Source organism: Nicotiana tabacum, chromosome 15 (assembly GCF_000715075.1).
Source record: "Nicotiana tabacum cultivar K326 chromosome 15, ASM71507v2, whole genome shotgun sequence".
Taxonomy (NCBI): domain Eukaryota; kingdom Viridiplantae; phylum Streptophyta; class Magnoliopsida; order Solanales; family Solanaceae; genus Nicotiana; species Nicotiana tabacum.
This window is the reverse complement of record NC_134094.1, coordinates 65217275-65224128: the sequence shown is the minus strand read 5'-3', so window position 1 is coordinate 65224128 and position 6854 is coordinate 65217275.

Below are 6854 nucleotides of genomic sequence, written 5' to 3'. Positions count from 1 at the left end.
TCTATAGTAGGCAACATGTGAATAGCATATTTTGACAGGCGCGAGAACTCAATGTGATACTCATACACACTCCTACTCCTTTGCTTGAGATTCTCAAACTCTGCGGCTTGGGCTGCCCTAGTATCAGCAGGCAAGAAATGGTCTATAAAGGCGTCAACAAACTCACTCCACCTCACTGGAGGGCTCCCCTCCTCCCGAGAGTCCTCTCACAGCTCAAACTAAGAATATGCCACCTCTTTCAGGCGGTAGGCAGTAGGCGGCCAACTTCACTCCCTCCGTCTCAGTAGCACGCATAACCTAGAGAGTCTTATACATCTCATTAATGAAGTCCTATGGATCCTTCTCGGGATTAGCACCCGTGAACACCGGAGGATCCAACTGGAGAAACCTGTTCACCCTCGAACCACTAGAATCCCCTTGTTGGCTAGAAGATGTGGGTGCAACATTAAACCTTCGGTACCTGAGAAGCCACTATCTAAGTAAGCATCTGAATAGCTCACCTAAGATCCCTATCAGAAATACCAGAACCGGAAGTTGGGGCTGGAGGTAGAACCGGAATATCAGTTGGAGGAATCGCTGCACCCTCAGTAGGTGCAGGAACTGGTGTGGCCTGAACAGGTGTAGTGGAATCAGGTAGTGTAGCAGTCGGGGGATTATCCTCACCCCTATGCCTCACTAAGTAAAGGGTCAACTGCACTCCTAAGGCGGCATTGGCTCCTTGACCAGTTCTTGCTCTATTCTTACTTTCCATATACTGAAAGTTAAAGGAATGCACGAGTTAGAGGAGGAACAGTGGTACATTTAATTTCATCGCACGATCCAGAATATCAAAGAAGTGTATTGTTCCTAAATGTCCGAGTAGCCTCCAACTTATAGATGTGGTCGACAACATACGGACAAGTGCCAAGAAGGACTCTACTAGACATGGCTCCAAGACATCATAGGACACTTTAAAACCTTAGGCTATGATACCAAGTTTGTCATGCCCCATCCTCGGGAGACGTGACCGACGCTCAACCTAGTGAACCCGGTCGAGCAAGCATGTTAGATACTCTCTACCCAACTCACCCATGATTAAGAAAAGACATAATTTTATTAATTAGACAGAAGGAAGTTCATACATACAACATTAAACCGTTTCATTAGCTATTTAGCCTTTTAGTCTCAAAATACACAGATTCTGATAGTCTGAGTGGAACAGGTAATCAAACACAATATATACTTGTTTAACATTTCCAACACCCATATATAACCCATAAAGTATCTACGGAGCCTCTAAAGATACAAAAGAGAGTAAAGATGGTGTCGACAATAAGGCCCCGGCTATACCTCAAAAAGTGACCACAATATAAACAAAAGGTACAACACATGACCCCGGAATGAAATGGGGCTCACTGAGTCTGCTGAGAAGAGGATGCAGCACTATCTGTAATCAACGTTGTCTGCTATGTAACCACCTGCATCCATTTAAAGATGCAGTGCCCCCGGCAAAAGGGACGTTAGTATAGTCGAATAGCATTAGTATGTAAAGCTAAACACCAACTCAATAGAATGAATAATAATACAAGAGGAACAATCAAGAATTCAATAAGGCTTCAAATAATATTAAAACAACAAGTTAAGAATCATATACATTTTCAAGTCAATTTCCATATTATTAGGTTGGGTGATCTTTAGCAATGATATTCCACAATTCACAATACCTCCGTATTCTAACACGGACTCCGATCTCGATCCGATCAGCTAGGTCGTCTCATTTGAGACATTACCACAATTTCATTATAATTTCCAGAACATTACCACCATGTGTGCGGCATGGCGTCCGATCAAGGCCCGATCGGCTTGGCCATCTCATTTGAGACATTACCACAATTTCATCCACAATACCACCGTGTTCTTACACGGAGTCCGATCTCAGCCCGGTCGGCTAGGCCATCTCATTTGAGACGTTACCTCTTTCAGTCAATCATCTCATATCGAACTTCTTTCATATGCTTTCAATTCATTGGCACTAGTGATTACGATTACAAAGTCATTCTTGCTGCTTGGGCGTATTTCATAGTTCCAGTCCCCTTTTTGCACCTTCAAACACTATTATCATTATCCACAACAATAAGGCTTCCTATTCAAGACATTAAATTCACATATGAGCAAATTTGGGAATCTTAGGCACATAGAGGCTTTTCATACAATTTAACATTCCTAACACACAACCACATTAGGAATAGCAAATTCAATAATGATCAAGGACTTACTCCAATTACATGAGCACCGTGGGATTCGATTCTAAGAAGAAGGGGGTTTAGCCAACATACCTCAATTGATCTTCTCAAACTCTAAAATGATCCGGAATTCTTAGCAACTTCAATCTATTTTAGAAATATAACAAGTTGAACCAAAAATTAGGAAGATGATCATGGTTTTAGCTCATTTGAGCATTTTATCAAACACTAGGTGTGCATTAAGGTTCTAAGGCTCTTTTGTGGAAGATTCCATCTTTTCCCAACCCACTCTCTTCCATTTTTATCTCACAACCTTCCCACATACTTCAAGGATATATGCATGCAATACATCAACCCCACACCCAATAATTGCCTCTCTAATTATCCTATTTGTTCCTCGTTAATTAACCCATGAACCTTTACGCCTACTTTGGCATCACGAAAATCCGGGTTTTTAGGAAAACTAAATTTTACGGGGCCTTAAAGAATAGCCATTGTTATTACTTGTTTTCCTTGTCTTTGAGCAATTGACTGCCTTTCATATTAGAAACCATGCTTAGGCCATATGATATCACTATTGGGACCCGCAACGGTCGTATACTTGTTGAATTGACTGCTAATTGCTGTCTTTTACTCAGTCACAGTCTTACTTGTGTGTTATATCTCCGCTCCCTCTCATTTCTTGTTGATACTTATTGTATTCTCTATTTGGGCTAATTATTATGATATTATGTGAGCCAGTAAGGTTGGAGAGGTTAGTGACTGAGTGCCGAGCTGCGAGCTGTGAGGTATATGGATCAGGTTGCACGCCGCAAAAATACTTTTTGGATTATATATATATATATATATATATATATATATATATATATATATATATATATATATATATATATATATATATATATATATTGGATCGGGTTGCACGCCGCAATAATATTGGATCGGGTTGCACGCCGCAACAATACTGGATCGGGCTGCACACTGTAGCAATATAGCGCTTGGGCTGAAGGAGCCCCTCTGGAGTCTGTACACCCCAAGTGTCACCTATTGATAGTGTGTATTGAGGGCTGAGAGCCGAGTGTATGAGCTATTGAAATGAGTTCAGTGATTGCTGCCTTGAGAGGCCGTACTTGCTTTTATTTATTGTTGCACTTAGTTGTTGTCTGTTGTTGTTGTGAAAATTCTGGAAGATTCATATCTGTTTTACCTGAGCTCGAACTGATTTGACTTATACCAACGGATTTGAAAGCATGTTCACTCTTTACAGAAAACCTTTGAAATGATATGTATTTTTATAGCTCGTTACTACTTCTGAGTTCCTTATTTAATTTTGTTACTTGCTGAGTTGGTTGTACTCATGCTACACCCTGCACTTCATGTGCAGATCCAGGTGTGTACGGTTCTGGCGGTCGCTGAGTTCGTGTGCGAGCTGATTATCGAAGACTTACGAGGTAGCTGCCGGCATCCGCAGTCCTTGTTTCTCCTTTCGTATTATCTTTTCTCTCTTGTATTGGCATTTGGCACAGACTATAGTAGACTCTGTTTCTAGATTGGTTGTTAGATGCTCATGACTTAGTGACACCCTGATGTCAGGCTATAACTCCGCACTTGTGTTTTGGGTTTTCACCTTGTTATTATGTAAACCTTCAGTTAGTTTAATTGCTTTATCTCACTTCTATTATATTTGAAAAAATATTGAGAATGTCGGCTTGCCTAGTTCCACGATAGGCTCCATCATGATTGGTTAGGTATTTGGGTCATGACAAGTTGGTATCAGAGCCTAGGTTACATAGGCCTTACGAGTCATGAGCTGGTTTAGTAGAGTCTTGCAGATCGGTATGGAGATGTCTGTACTTATCTTTGAGAGGCTGCAGAACCCTTAGAAAACTTCACATTCTTTAATTCTTGTCATGCGATTCTGTTGATTCTAGTAACTAAACATCTGTTATTTTATTCTCTCACAGATGGTGAGGACTCGTACTACTGGGCAGGATGGACAGCCACCAGTACCACCAGCCAAGGCCGTGAAAGGCCGATGTTGTGGTAGAGGCCACGGTAGGGGCAGAAGTGCAGCCTGCATAGCAGCAAGGGCAGTACCTGCAGATCCACCAGTTGCCCCAGATCAGGACCAGATTCCAGTTATTGATGCACCAGCTTAGGCACCATATGTGCCCATCATGATTCCTAGCCATGAGGAGGCCTTAGCTTAAATTTTGACTGTGTGCACCGGCCTTGCTCAGGCGGTCTCTGTTTCGATAGCAGTAGCCACTTCTCAGGTCGGGGGAGGCACTCAGACTCCTGCTGCCCGCACACCTGAGTAGGTAGTACAGGGACTCCAAACACCAGGGGCAGCACCAGCCCAGCCGGTTGCAGCTGCTAGAGACTTTGTGGTTCGTGCTATGCCTGAGGATGAGCAGCGTAGATTAAAGAGGTTTGGGGGACTCCAACCTCTATCTTTCAGTGGTGTAGAGGGAGAGGATGCACAGGGTTTCTTGGACAGGTGCCAGAGGATACTCCGTACAACAGGTATTCTAGAGACCAGTGGAGTCTCGTTCACTACCTTTCATTTCTCTAGGGCTGCATTCAGTTGGTGGGAGGCTTACGAGAGGCATAGGCTAGTCGGTGCAGCGCCCCTTACCTGGCAGTAGTTCTCTGTTATCTTACTGGAGATGTTCGTGTCTCAGTCCCACAGAGAGGAGCTGCGCAGACAGTTTGAGCAGCTTCGTCAAGGTGATATGTCTGTGATGCCGTATCAGGTGCAATTCTTAGAGTTGTCTCGTCATGCTATCTGGTTGGTTCCCACAGATAGGGAGAGGATCAGGAGGTTTATAGACGGCCTCACTTTTCAGCTGCGATTGCTTATGACTAGAGAGAGAGTGTCTGGTGCAACTTTTGATGAGGTTGTCGACATTGCTCATCAGATTGAGATGGTTCGCAGTCAGGAGAAGGTTGATAGGGAGGCCAAGAGGCCTCATGGGTAGAGTGGATTTAGCAGTGCTCATTTTGGGGGTCAGTTTCAGCAAGGTAGAGTCCGTCTTTTCAGACGGCTCATCCAGTTCACCGTGGTGCATGATCTGGCCATGGTTCTCACAGTTATCAGCAAGGCCGTTCATCTCTCAGTGCCCTCCCAGCGCAGAGTTCGTCCCGTGCTCCATCAAGTCATGGTTCGCTTATGCCACATCTTTCTACAAGTTATCCCGGTGCTCGGGGCTCCCTTCAGTCCCCTGCACCAGCACCGAGGGGTTGCTATGAGTGTGGGGAGTTTGGTCACATGAGGAGAGAGTGTCCCCATATAGTGGGAGGTCCTGCTCCGCAGAGTGTGTTATTAGCATCAGCCCATCCACCACCTGCTCAGCCAGCCCGGGGTGGAGCCCAGTCAGCTAGGGGACTCCTAAGAGTGGGAGGCAGATCAGGGGGTGTCCAGGCCCATTTCTATGCCCTCCCTGCCAGACCAGATGCCATTGCTTAAAATGCTATGATTCCAGGTATTGTCTTAGTTTGCCACAAAGATGCCTCTGTATTATTTGACCCTGGTTCCACTTATTCATATGTTTCCTTGTATTTTATTTTCTGGATATGCGACGTGAGTCTTTAGTTTCATATGTTCATGTATCTACTCCTGTGGGTGATACTATTATTGTGGACCGTGTATATCGGTCATCTGTGGTGACTATTGGGAGTCTGGAGACCAGAGTGGATCTTTTGCTGCTCAGTATGGTCGATGTTGATATGATATTTGGTATGGATTGGTTGTCTCCAGGTCATGCTGTTCTAGATTGTCATGCTAAGACTGACATTGGCGATGTCGGGGTTGCCGAGGGTAGAGTGGAGCGGTTCTATAGACTATGTTCCCAGTATAGTGATTTCATAGTTGAAGGCTTAACGAATGGTTGAGAAGGTTTTTCTATCCTATTTGGCTTTTGTGAGGGATGTTAGTGCAAAGACTCCTGCCAGTGATTCTGTTCCGGTGGTGCGTGATTTTTCAGTTGTGTTTCCTGCAGACCTGCCGGGTATGCCACCTAACAGGGATATTGACTTCGGTATTGATTTGGTGGCGGGCACTCAGCCTATTTCTATTCCACCCGGTGCCTCACCTAACCTGGCGTATCAAATTGCGACTAAGGGACTCTGAATATATAATGTCATACTTTGGCCATGGGGCTACCTTGCAAGACAATTTGCGAAGCAAAATATAAAGCTGAATGGAAACTAGCGCTAACTAAACATCAATATAAAGCTAGGCCGAAAAGGCCGTCATAGCTACTATAGCTGACAAACCACTAAATTATACATATCAGGCCTACAAACCCAACATACTGCACTAACCAATAGGATATGTCTACAAGCCTCTACTGATAGATATATTGTGATCAAAACAGGGCCCCGACCTACCCATATTTCATATATAAATACATACATATGATGCACACAAAAACCTAGACCCGATAACTCCAACGGATGTGGAGCTTACCGATCAGGCTAAACTATGTAAACACCTACTGAGGAGGTCTACTAGTCTGTCTATCTGAACCTGCATGCATGAAATGCAGCGTCCCCGAAAAAGGGACGTCAGTACGAAATAATGTACCGAGTATGTAAGGCAATAACATAACTGAAAATCGAAACTGAACT